Source organism: Bombina bombina, chromosome 5 (assembly GCF_027579735.1).
Source record: "Bombina bombina isolate aBomBom1 chromosome 5, aBomBom1.pri, whole genome shotgun sequence".
Classification (NCBI taxonomy): domain Eukaryota; kingdom Metazoa; phylum Chordata; class Amphibia; order Anura; family Bombinatoridae; genus Bombina; species Bombina bombina.
Genome location: NC_069503.1, coordinates 33555107 through 33567653, shown reverse-complemented (window position 1 = coordinate 33567653; position 12547 = coordinate 33555107). Strand labels below are relative to the sequence as shown.

The 12547-nt window shown below is 40.4% G+C and overlaps 1 protein-coding gene and 1 pseudogene across 1 annotated transcript in view; one reads left to right on the top strand and one right to left on the bottom strand.

Annotated features, from left to right (window-relative positions):
* The window catches only part of LOC128659760 (oocyte zinc finger protein XlCOF6-like), a 308094-nt gene that overhangs the window by 180496 nt on the left and 115051 nt on the right, over positions 1-12547 (top strand). The gene's annotated exons all lie outside the window — the stretch shown is intronic.
* LOC128659762 (gastrula zinc finger protein XlCGF26.1-like) lies at positions 5332-7846 on the bottom strand (annotated as a pseudogene).

Sequence of the window (12547 nt, the reverse complement as noted above, 5' to 3'; positions counted from 1 at the left end):
CAATCCTTCTTGGAGAAAAGACAGAATCCTGGGAATCCTAACCTTACTCCATGAGTAGCCTTTGGATTCACACCAAAAAAGATATTTACGCCATATCTTATGATAGATCTTTCTAGTGACAGGCTTACGAGCCTGAATCAACGTATTTATGACCGCATCAGAGAATCCCCGCTTAGATAAAATCAAGCGTTCAATCTCCAAGCAGTCAGCTGCAGAGAAATTAGATTTGGATGTTGGAAAGGACCTTGAATGAGAAGGTCCTTTCTCACTGGGAGTTTCCACGGAGACAGAGAGGACATGTCCACTAGATCTGCATACCAAGTCCTGCGTGGCCACGCAGACGTGATTAGAATTACTGAAGCTCTCTCCTGTTTGATCCGAGCAATCACCCGGGGAAGGAGAGGAAACGGTGGAAACACATAAGCCAGGTTGAACGACCAAGGCACTGCCAAGGCATCTACTAGTTCGGCCTGAGGATCCCTCGACCTGGATCCGTATCTTGGGAGCTTGGCATTCTGTCGAGACGCCATCAGATCCAATTCCGGTTTGCCCCATCGGAGAATCAGTGAGGCAAATACCTCCGGATGGATTTCCCACTCCCCCGGATGAAAAGCCTGTCGGCTTAAATAGTCCACTTCCTAGTTGTCCACTCCTGGGATGTAGATTGCTGACAGATAACAAGAGTGGGTCTCTGCCCATTGAATTATCTTGGATACTTCTGTCATCGCTAAGGAACTCCTCGTTCCTCCCTGATGATTGATGTAAGCCACAGCCGTGATGTTGTACGACTGGAATCTGATGAATTTGGCCGAAGCCAACTGAGGCCACGCCTGAAGCGCATTGAATATTGCTCTCAATTCCAGAATATTGATTGGAAGTAGAAACTCCAACTGACTCCATACACCCTGAGCCTTCAGGGAATTCCAGACTGCACCCCAGCCTAGTAGACTGGCATCCATTGTCACTATCACCCACAAGGGTCTGCGGAAACACATCCCCTGGGACAGATGATCCGGCGACAACCACCAAAGAAGAGAGCTTCTGGTCTCTTGATCCAGATTTATCAGAGGAGATAAATTTGTATAGTTCCCATTCCACTGTCCGAGCATGCACAGTTGCAGTGGTCTGAGATGAAACCGAGCAAATGGAATGATGTCCATTGCCCGCCACCATCAATCCAATTACCTCCATACACTGAGCCACTGATGGCTGAGGATTGGACTGAAGGGCTCGACAAGTATTTAGAATTTTTTACTTTCTGACCTCCGTCAGAAAATTTTTCATTGCTATTGAATCTATCAGAGTCCCTAAAAAGGGAACCTTTGTCTGTGGAATTAGTGAACTCTTTTCTAGATTCACCTTCCAACTGTGAGTTCTTAGAAAGGACAACACTGTATCCGTATGAGACTTTGTTAGATGATAAGTCGACGCCTGAATCAAGATATCGTCCAGATAAGGCACCACTGCTATGCCCCGCGGCCTGAGAACCACAAAAGGGGGACCCTAGAACCTTTGTGAAGATCCTGGGTGCTGTGGGCAACCCGAAGGGAAGAGCCACAAACTGAAAATGTTTGTCCAGGAAGGCAAACTTTAGGTACTGATGATGATCCTTGTGAATAGGATTATGAAGGTATGCATCCTTCAAGTCCACGGTAGTTATATATTGACCCTCCTGGATCATTGGTAAAATTGTTCGGATAGTCTCCATCTTGAACAATAGGACTCTGAGAAACTTGTTTAGACTCTTGAGATCTAAAATGGGTCTGAAAGTTCCCTCTTTTTTCGGAACCACAAAGAGATTAGAGTAAAAACCCCTGCCCCTGTTCCAGTCTTGGAACGGGACAAATTACTCCCATAGTAGAGAGGTCTTTTACACAACGTAAGTACGCCTCTCTTTTTATCTGGTCGACAGACAATCTTGAAAGAAGATATCTCCCCCTTGGGAGAAATTCTTTGAATTCCAGTTGATACCCATGGGTCACAATTTCCAGTGCCCAGGGGCCCTGAACATCTCTTGCCCAAGCCTGGGCAAAGAAAGAAAGTCTGCCCCCTACTAGATCCGGACTCGGATCGGGGCCCGCCCCTTCATGCTGTCTTGGTAGCAGCAGCAGGCTTCTTGGGTTGTTTACCCTTGTTCCAAGTCTGGTTAGGTCTCCAGATGGACTTGGCCTGAGCAAAATTCCCTTCCTGCATTGTGGAGGAAGAGGACGAAGAGGGTACTCCTTTAAAGTTCCGAAAGGAGCGAAAATTATTTTGTTTACCCCTCATCTTAACAGACTTATCCTTAGGTAGAGCATGACCTTTACCTCCAGTAATGTCAGAGATTATTTCCTTCAACTCAGGCCCGAATAGGGTCTTACCCTTGAAAGGAATAGCCAAGAACTTTGACTTAGATGACACATCAGCAGACCATGATTTTAACCATAACGCTCTACGTGCTAAAATGGCAAATCTAGCATTTTTGAGCCGCCAACTTAGCAATTTGAAATGCGGCATCTGTGATAAAAAATTAGCCAGCTTGAGAGCCATAATTCTATCTAAAATATCCTCTAAGGGGGTCTCAATTTTAAGAGACTCTTCTAAAGCATAAAACCAGAAAGCCGCTGCAGTAGTAAAAGGAAACCCTGATGAATAAACAACTTCTTTAGAAGACCCTCTAACTTTTTATCCATAGGGTCTTTGAAAGCACAGCTGTCCTAAATAGGAATAGTTGTACGCTTCGCCAGGGTAGATATAGCTCCCTCCATCTTAGGGACAGTCTGCCAAGAGTCCTGAATGGTGTCTGATATGGGATACATTTTCTTAAAATTAGGAGGGGGAGATAACGGTATACCCGGTCTGTCCCACTCCTTCTTAATAATCTCCGAGATTCTCTTAGGAACCGGAAAAACATCAGTGTAAGCGGGTACTTCTAAATAGTTATCCATTTTACATAATTTCTCTGGAGGTACCATAATAGGGTCACAGTCATCCAGAGTCGTTAAGACCTCCCGAAGTAACAGGTGTCCTAGCTTAAATTTAAAGGATATGACATTCGAATCTGTCTGAGGTAACACACTTCCCGGTTCCGAAAGTTCTCCCTCAGACAAAATTTCCCTGACCCCCAACTCAGATCCCTGTAAAGGCACATCGGAAATAGCCAACAAGGCATCAGAGGATTCAGTATTCACATTAATACCTGTCCTACTGCGTTTACCCTGTAACACTGGTAACTTAGAGATAATACCTCTGTAAGGGTAGTTGACATAACTGCAGCCATATCCTGCAGAGTAAAAGAATTAGACGCATTTGAGGAACTCGGCATCGCTTGGGTGGGCGTTAAAGGTCTTCAGACTGAGAATCATCCTTAGGCACATTTTCTTTACATAAAATATGCTTTTTACATTGTAAGGGCCCTTTCAGTACAAGAGGTACACAAAGTAAGAGGGGGGTTCCACAATGGCTTCTAAACACATAGAACAAGGAGTTTCCTCAAGTTCAGACATGTTAAACAGACTAGCAATAGCCACAATAGTCGTAAATCACCTTATTTACTGATTCAAAAAAACTTTTTTAAAAAAAACTTACTGCGCCTTTAAAAATAAAAGCGCAAAACAATTTTTCTGAACTGCCCTAAAAACGATTTTATCACAAAACAATTATATAAAACAGTTCAATTTTGCCAAAAATTATTGCACCCCACAAGCAAAGGTTAAATCACCCTTTAAATAGACATTTTAATTGAAAAAATAGACTTTAACAATGAAAACAGCCCCTGCACCTCGCCACAGCTCTGCTGTGGCGCCTACCTGCCCTCAGGGTACTCAAAATTGACTTGACAATGATCCTGTGACTGGAAAACAACTTTAGGCCCCACCGGAGCTAATGCCTGCTGCCTTCTTAGAGAGAGAAAACTGCGCATCTGAGCATGTGAAATAGGCCCCGCCCATCATGGACGTCGCATCAACAGTCTGCCTAACCACATGGGAAGCGGTTTGAAATAAGCCATGTGGTTTCTGTACCCCTAACAAGCATATTACATATCACTGCAGCCCTACTGACCCCTTCCATATTAAATATATGAGTCAAGCTGCCTCTCACAGTGTCAAGCCCCAATATAGCTATACAAAAAACGTAGTAGCAATATACATAAAACACAGGAATTTCAGTAACACCCTCAGTCATATAGGTCTACTGCTTACCCCTTCCCTTACAGGGAAAAATGTCAGCCAGTTCTGATATAACAAGTCTCCTCAGAAATAAAAGACTGAACATACCTCAATGTTGCTTGTAGCATGACACCGTTCTCCACACTGAATATTTCTCTTGCACTACCTTCAGAAGCTCTGTGGGAACAAGAATGGATCTTAGTAACGTCTGCTAAGATCATCAACCTCAGGGCAGAAAAATGTCTTCTTCCTTAATCCATTTCTCCCTGAGGAAAATAGTACTCACCGGTACCATTTTAAAATAAAAAACTTCTTGATTGAAGAATCTAAAACTAACACCTCACTTTACCTCTTCCTATTATTAACACAGGCAAAGAGAATGACTGGATCGGGAGGGAAGGGATGAGCTATATATACAGCTCTGCTGTGGTACTCTTTGCCACTTCCTGTTAGCAGGAGGATAAATCCCACAAGGATGAAATCTGTGGACTCGTCATATCTTTGTAAAAGAAATAGCACTAGGTCTGCTGAATATCAATTACATAACTAGTTCTGCTATACTTTGTAGGCTATAGATTTGATCAGAAATTCAATCATAGCGATAGAATATAGAATGTTTCTTATTCAGATTATATAGCTGAACCTTTAAAAAAATCTCTTTATACTATAGTTTATAGAAGATAAAGTCTACCAAATGTTTGATATATCAGTTGCTTCTAATCTGATATCCTAAAGCTAGTTAATACTAGACCCTCCATAGGGGGGTATACGTCTCTGTTTGATAAGTGCAGTTTTTTTTTTTTAAAGAAAACGAACGCGTAAATTTAGGGACATTTATAAAATGAACCAGAGATCTTATACGTTAATTGCTACCACAAGCTTGCTGTAGCAATAATCAGCTACTTGTAATGGCTGATTATTTATTGCACACCCACAAACAGGCAAATTTGCCAGTTTGCGGGTGTGCAATAAATTAGAGCTCCACTTGTAATCTAGCCCATTGTGTCTCATGAAATAAAATCAGTTTCCCCTCAGTAATTCCTCTGGTATATAACATGTACAATGCTAAGCATCTATTGCTATAAGAAAAGGTTTATCCACATGATGTGCACATTAAATATATCTCCCAGATGTCAATCATTTGAGACTGATGTTATTGTTTATATAATTCTCTAACACTCTATTCCTATAAAGACTCTTTATTCTGTAAATGTAATTATTTCCTCCCCTATGTAAAGCAAATGTACAACTCCTAACACTGGCATATTAATAAACAACACTGGGGGTGCTTTAGTGGTGAATGGTCGTGTAAACTGGTCAGTTTGAGGACAGATCTGTATATTCCTGAGTGCTCTTTGGATTCTATCACATTGATATGAGTGAAACTGAGGTGCACATATATAGAGGCACAAAGCAGGAAAGCACTTCCAATATGGAGATTTTGTAACAGGATTTAGAAAGTTTTTTTTTTTTTTCAAAAGGAACCTTTTTTACTCTTCTATTTGGAGTGTATCCTCTTTAGGATAATTTTTAAAAGGTTTCCACATTGTGCACATAAAGTTTATTTTGGTGTTTTCTGATACCTTTTTACACTTTCTAAACATGTGAAAGGTTTCTTCCCTTGTGAATTCTTTCATGAGTTTTCAGCTTACTCTTTTCTGAAAAACATTTTCCACACTCTGTACATGTAAAAGGTTTTTCCCCTGTGTGAATCCTTTCATGATGTTTCAGATCACTCTTTTCTGTAAAACCTTTTCCACACTCTGTACATGTGAAAGGTTTTTCCCCTGTGTGAATCCTTTCATGAGTTTTCAGATGATCAATTCGTGTAAAACATTTTCCACACTCTGCACATGTGAAAGGCTTTTCTCCTGTATGAATCCTTTCATGAGTTTTCAGATGACTCTTTTCTGTAAAAACGGTTTCCACACTCTGTACATGTGAACGGCTTTTCCCCTGTGTGAATCCTTTCATGAGTTTTCAGATGACTCTTTTCTATAAACCTTTTTCCACACTCTGTACATGTGAAAGGCTTTTCTCCTGTGTGACTCCTTTCATGACTTTTCAGACTACTTATTCGTGTAAAACATTTTCCACACTCTGTACATGTGAAAGGGGTTTCCCCTGTGTGAATCTTTTCATGTTGTCTCAGGTTACTTTTTTCTGTAAAAACGTTTTCTCCGCACTCTGTACATGAGAAAGGCTTTTCTCCTGTGTGAATCCTTTCATGATTTTTTAGATCCTTCTTGTTTGTAAAACTTTTTCCGCACTCTGTACAACTGAAAGGCTTTTCCCCTGTGTGACTCCTTTCATGACTTTTCAGACTACTTATTCGTGTAAAACATTTTCCACACTCTGTACATGTGAACGGCTTTTCCCCTGTGTGAATCTTTTCATGTTTTCTCAGATTACTTTTTTCTGTAAAACTTTTTCCACATTCTGTACATGAGAAAGGCTTTTCTCCTGTGTGAATCCTTTCATGATTTTTTAGATCCTTCTTGTTTGTAAAGCTTTTTCCACATTCTGTACATGAAAAAGGTTTTGAAAACTCAATAATTGTGTGTGGTTTATCCTCTAGGATAATAATTTCACTAGATAAGGCATAAATGTTGTCCTCCTGGTTGATGACTAAATTACTCTCTGTACATAATGATTGCTGTCCAGTTCCTGCAAATTTGCCATCTTCTTTAAATATCTGCGGTGATATCTCCAATGTTTGTGAATAGTCATTAGAATCTAAGACTTTTGGAGTTTGCAGTATCATTTTGATGCTTCCTGTAGTGAAGCATGGATTTGAACTATTCAAGTGTTTGTCTGCATAAAAAAAAATGAAATAAAGAAAGTTTATACTTTATAATGGAATCTATCTTTTACAAAAATCATATTAATTTACACTGTCTTCTGTTTTGTGTTCATTTTTAAAATGATTAACCTGTAAATAACAAATTAAAACAGTGAAAGACAAAGGATGTAAATATATATACATCATAATAAACTAAACAATTGATTACTGATTATAAAAGGGTCCCATTAAACAAGGTGGGTGTGGATAATGTTCTCAGCCAGAGAACAAGTACATCTGCGTTCTGGTAAAGAGAGGTGGCATCGACCATCCTCATTTAACATTGCACAATCAACTGCATATACAGCCCTGCCCGCTCATGCTTAACCAGTTGGGTGCGAACATGATGTCTTATTCATCACAGACTAATAATCAGTGAGATGTTTTGAGAGGGTAATAAGCAGTGATTTTATGACGCTTCTTGGCTTGCTTTATTAGATTTAATAATACTCACTGTTAAATTAAGCACACAAATCAGTGGTGGTTCTGTGTGGGGAACACTCACTGGTGGAGTTGTGGGTGTTCCACACATGGGAACAAGGTAGGCATAAGTGTAGTTATGGGTGTTCTATGAGCTGGGTCAGTGCAGGGAAGGTAGAGTTGCAGGAGTTCTGAGAGCAGGTGTTGATACAAAAGTTATTAAAAGATGCAGATATAAATATAATAGTTTATATTTGTGTAATGAGTGATCTATTCTATTTTACCAGTAATTAAAGTCAGCATAATATCTATTTTACTCACCTAACACATATGAGTTCATGCTGATAACAGGCTCCAATGTCTGTGCTCAGGAAGAAGGTTCCCTTATTCACTCCAGTTACATCAATACCTGATATCTCTCAGTGCTCTGGCCGTGTCTGTAAAAGTATATTAAATGGTTTAGACAGATAATAAATAATGGTTCTGATTAACTGTACATATGGTATAATTAAAAGGCACACATAACACATCATGTGATACAGATCAGCTGTTCAGGTTATAACATATGTGCTATTGATTCAGCACAAGCATTTAGTACACTTAGCTCTGTGGGTGTTACAGTTGTACCTTAAATATTAATGTTTCCAGAACTTTACAATATAAGCTCAGGAGTGGACAATCTATTCATAAGTGGGACATACCACGGCCAAAAAGGAGAAACGAAGCCCAGCACCAATATATGTAAAATATATTAAACTTTATTGGTATACATTAAAAATATAAATATAAAGAGAGTGGGGTACCACAACCTTATAAATATATTATAATCATTTTTAATATAATTCATTTTGAAAGAGCAGCACTTACACATCAACAATATTTTCTCTAAAACAAAGTGTTAAATAAAAGTTGTTTAAATGCTAAGTTAAATGTAATACTACAGTATTGGTAGTGTACTTCATACTGATCATCACTGTCAGACAAACATACACAGATACTATGCGTGTGATAGTCCGTTGTTACAGACCGCATGAAGCTACACACTGTATCTGTAGTCTTTCTGTACCGGATAGGTACCCCTCCTTGTGACCAATTTGTACAATGCTTGAAAGACACCACATTTTGTATTTTTCATTTGCTTTACCCCCAGTCCTTTAACTTCTCTTGGTCAGTAGTGAGTTGTCTTAAAGGGATAGTAAACACCAAAAATGTTATTGTTTAAAAAGATAGATAATCCCTTTATTTAACATTGCCCAGTTTCACATAACACTGTTAAAGAAATATACTTTTTACCTCTGTAATTACCTTGTATCTAAGCTTCTGCTGACTGCATCCTTATCTCAGATCTTTTGACAGATTGGCATTTTAGTCAATCAGTGCTGACTCTTAAATAACTTCACGTGCATGAGCACAATGTTACCTATATGAAACACTTGAACTAACACCCTCTAGCTGTGAAAAACTGTCAAATGCATTCATATAAGAGGCGGCCTCCAAGGGCTTAGAAATTAGCATATGAGCCTGCAGGAGTGTGGAATTTTTTAAAAAAAAACTATTTGTCCAAGGGACTAAAGCAGGAGTCCAATCTACTTGTCCCTCGTGACAATCTACTTGTCATGATTCGCAAAAAGAAAATTTATGCTTACCTGATAAATGTATTTCTTTTTTGACACGATGAGTCCACGGATCATCTTAATTACTAATGGGATATTCACCTCCTGGTCAGCAGGAGGAGGCAAAGAGCACCACAGCAGAGCTGTTAAATAGCTCCTCCCCTCCCTCCCACTCCAGTCATTCGACCGAAGTTAGGAAGAGAAAGGAAAAGTCAAGGTGCAGAGGTGTCTGAAGTTTACATAGCCCAGAACCTGTCTAAAAGAAACAGGGCGGGCCGTGGACTCATTGTGTAAAAAAAGAAATACATTTATCAGGTAAGCATACATTTTCTTTTCTTTTTTAAGACACGATGAGTCCAATGATCATATTAATTACTAATGGGATTTAATACCCAAGCTAGAGTACACAGATAAGGGAGGGACAAGACAGGGAACCTAAACGAAAGGCACCACTGCTTGATGAACCTTTCTCTCAAAAGCAGCCTCAGCCGAGGCAAAAGTATCAAACTTGTAGAATTTTGAAAAGTGTGCAGAGAGGACCAAGTTGCATCCTTGCAAATCTGTTCCACAGAAGCTTTGTTCTTCAACGCCCATGAGGAAGCAACAGCCCTCGTGGAATGAGCTATAACTCTCTCTGGAGGCTGCTGTCCAGCAGTCTCATATGCAAAACGTATGATACTCTTCAGCCAAAAATAAAGAGAAGTAGCCACAAAGAAGAAGACTGAGGAAAGTCCTTAGTCGCCTACAGGTAAAACTTTAAAGCACGGACCACGTCGAAATTGTGCAGAAGTCGTTCCTTTTTGAGAAGAAGGATTAGGGACACAAAGAAGGGTAAAACAATCTCCTGATTAATGTTCCGATCAGAAACTACTTTAGGAAGAAATCCTAATTTAGTACGTAAAAATACCTTATCTGAATGGAAAATAAGGTAAGGAGACTCGAACTGTAATGCCGAGAGCTCTGACACTCTATGAGCTGAAGAAATCTCAACAAGAAACAAAATATTCCAAGATAATATTTTAATATCTAAGGAATGCATAGGCTCAAACGGAGCCCCTTGAAGAACTTAAGATTTGACACTTTAGGGAACTCGTCGATAAATAATTCTCTAAACCCTCTTGGGGAAAAGACAAAATTCTAGGAATCCTAACTCTACTCCATGAGTAGCCCTTGGATTCACACCAATAAAGATATCTATGCCATATCTTATGGTAAATCTTTCTAGTTACAGGCTTACAAGCCTGAATCATGGTCTCTATGACCGAGTCAGAAAACCCCCGCTTGGACAAAATTAAGTGTTCAATCTCCAAGCAGTCAGCTTCAGAGAAACTAGATTTGGGTGAAGGAAGGGCCCTTGAATTAAAATGTCCTTCATCAACGGAAGTATCCAAGGTGGCAGAGATGATATGTCCACCAGATCTGCATACCAAATCCTGTGAGGCCAAGCCAGAGCAATGATAATCACAGTTCGCCTCTCCTGTTTGATTCGAGCAATGACCCGAGGAAGAAGCGTAAACGGAAGAAATAGGTATGCTAGACTGAAGGTCTAAGAAACCGCCAGAGCATCTATCAGTTCCGCCTGGGGGTCCCTGGACCTCGACCCATATCTCGGGAGCTTGGCATTCTGTCGAGATGCCATGAGATCCAACTCTGGCTGACCCCATTTGAGAATCAGGCTGGAAAACACTTCCGAATGGAGTTCCCACTCCCCCGGATGAAATGTCTGCCTGCTCAGAAAGACCGCCTCCCAGTTGACTCCAGGGTTATTTGAGGAGACAAGTCTGCATAGTCTCCGTTCCATTGCCTGAGCAGTCAGAGATTATTTCCATCAAGCCCAGTCCAAACAAGGTCTTCCCCTTGTAAGGAATCGCTAAAAGCTTAGACTTAGAGGATACATCCGCAGACCAAGGTTTTAACCATAAGACTCTGCGAAGTAGAACAGAGAAACCTGAAATCTTTGCTCCCCAGTTGATACCTTAAAGGGAAGCACCCGTAATAAAGGAATTAACCAATTTAAGTGACCTTCTGCATGATCGCTTGGTCCACTCTGAACCAAGATATCAAAGAAAAATTATTTTTTTTAATAAAAATCCCAATATACAAAAAACGTTACTATCACTTTAAATTTTAAAATGGTAACTTTTTTTTATTATTATTTGTGTGTAAATAGGCCAGAAAAGCTTAAATAGACTTGCAAGTTACCAGTACACCTGCAGTATAGTCAGATCCGGAACTCCACCGCAACACCGGTCCTAATTACGCATGATATAATAAAGGATGCGTAATAGGACAAGTAATTGTACCACTTCCTTTCAGACTCACCGGAAGATAAAGGTGCGCTATGCAAATGTCGCCTCCCCTAGTACCGCCCGTCGTGGGCATGGACAATACAGTCATCTCCCGGTCTGCATTTTTCTTGTTTATGTAACTGCCGGGAGATGTGACCACCGCAATCACCAGATAGCCCTACTTAATAAATATAAAGTGCCCAATTGCGCCCATCGTTGGCGATGTCAATACAGTTACCTCCCGGTCGGCATGTCTGTATATGTAACCGCCAGGAGATGTGATCCCCGCAATCGCCAGATAGCCCTACTTAATAAACATAAAGTGCCCAATTGTGCCCATCATGGGCGATCTCAATACACTTTTCCCGGTCGGCATATCTGTCTATGTAACCTCTGGGAGATGTGAACCACAATTGATTTTTAAAGTAGCTGTAACTGGCCAGAGCGATGTGACTGATACTGCAGCCTTGAGATCAGGTAGAGATCCTGTTTATGCCGCTTGCCGCAGTGCCTGCGTCTAGCTGTCACATATAGTCTCCTGAGCAAAAAGGAGAATTCATGCTTGATAAATATAAAGTGCCCAACTCCCTTAAGGGCTTCCTTATATGTCCATTCTCACAAAATAAGTGTCTAACTTCTTCTGAGTCTTTCTTATAACCCCAGAAATAGTCAGCACTTACCTCATTCTGCCCGACAGCAAAGGCAGCTCCCAGGCTTGAGAGGTCCTCTCCCTCACATGGGCCTGTGAAATAAGAGAAAATACTGAGTAATATCCCTCAGATTTTTCAGGGTTAGGGCAGCATAAATGTATGGGAGGCGCAGTGAGAATTATATCCCACAAGTTCCCATTGCTCTAAAGCCACCAAAGCTCTACTGAAGAGACTGATATGGACTACGGCTACACCCTAGAACAAAGCAGCACAATCTTCCACTACTTTAAAAATAATAAACTCTTGATTGAAGAATCTTTTACTAACACCTCACTTTACCGCTTCCTATCACTAATGTAGGCAAAGAGAATGACTGGAGTGGGAGGGAGGGGAGGAGCTATTTAAGAGCTCTGCTGTGGTGCTCTTTGCCTCCTCCTGCTGACCAGGAGGTGAATATCCCATTAGTAATTAAGATGATCCGTGGACTCGTGTCTTAAAAAAGAAATAATTTTAACCAAAACTGTATTTAAATAAGATTTTTATTGATAACAACACTGCAAAACACTGATACCATCGAGTACACATG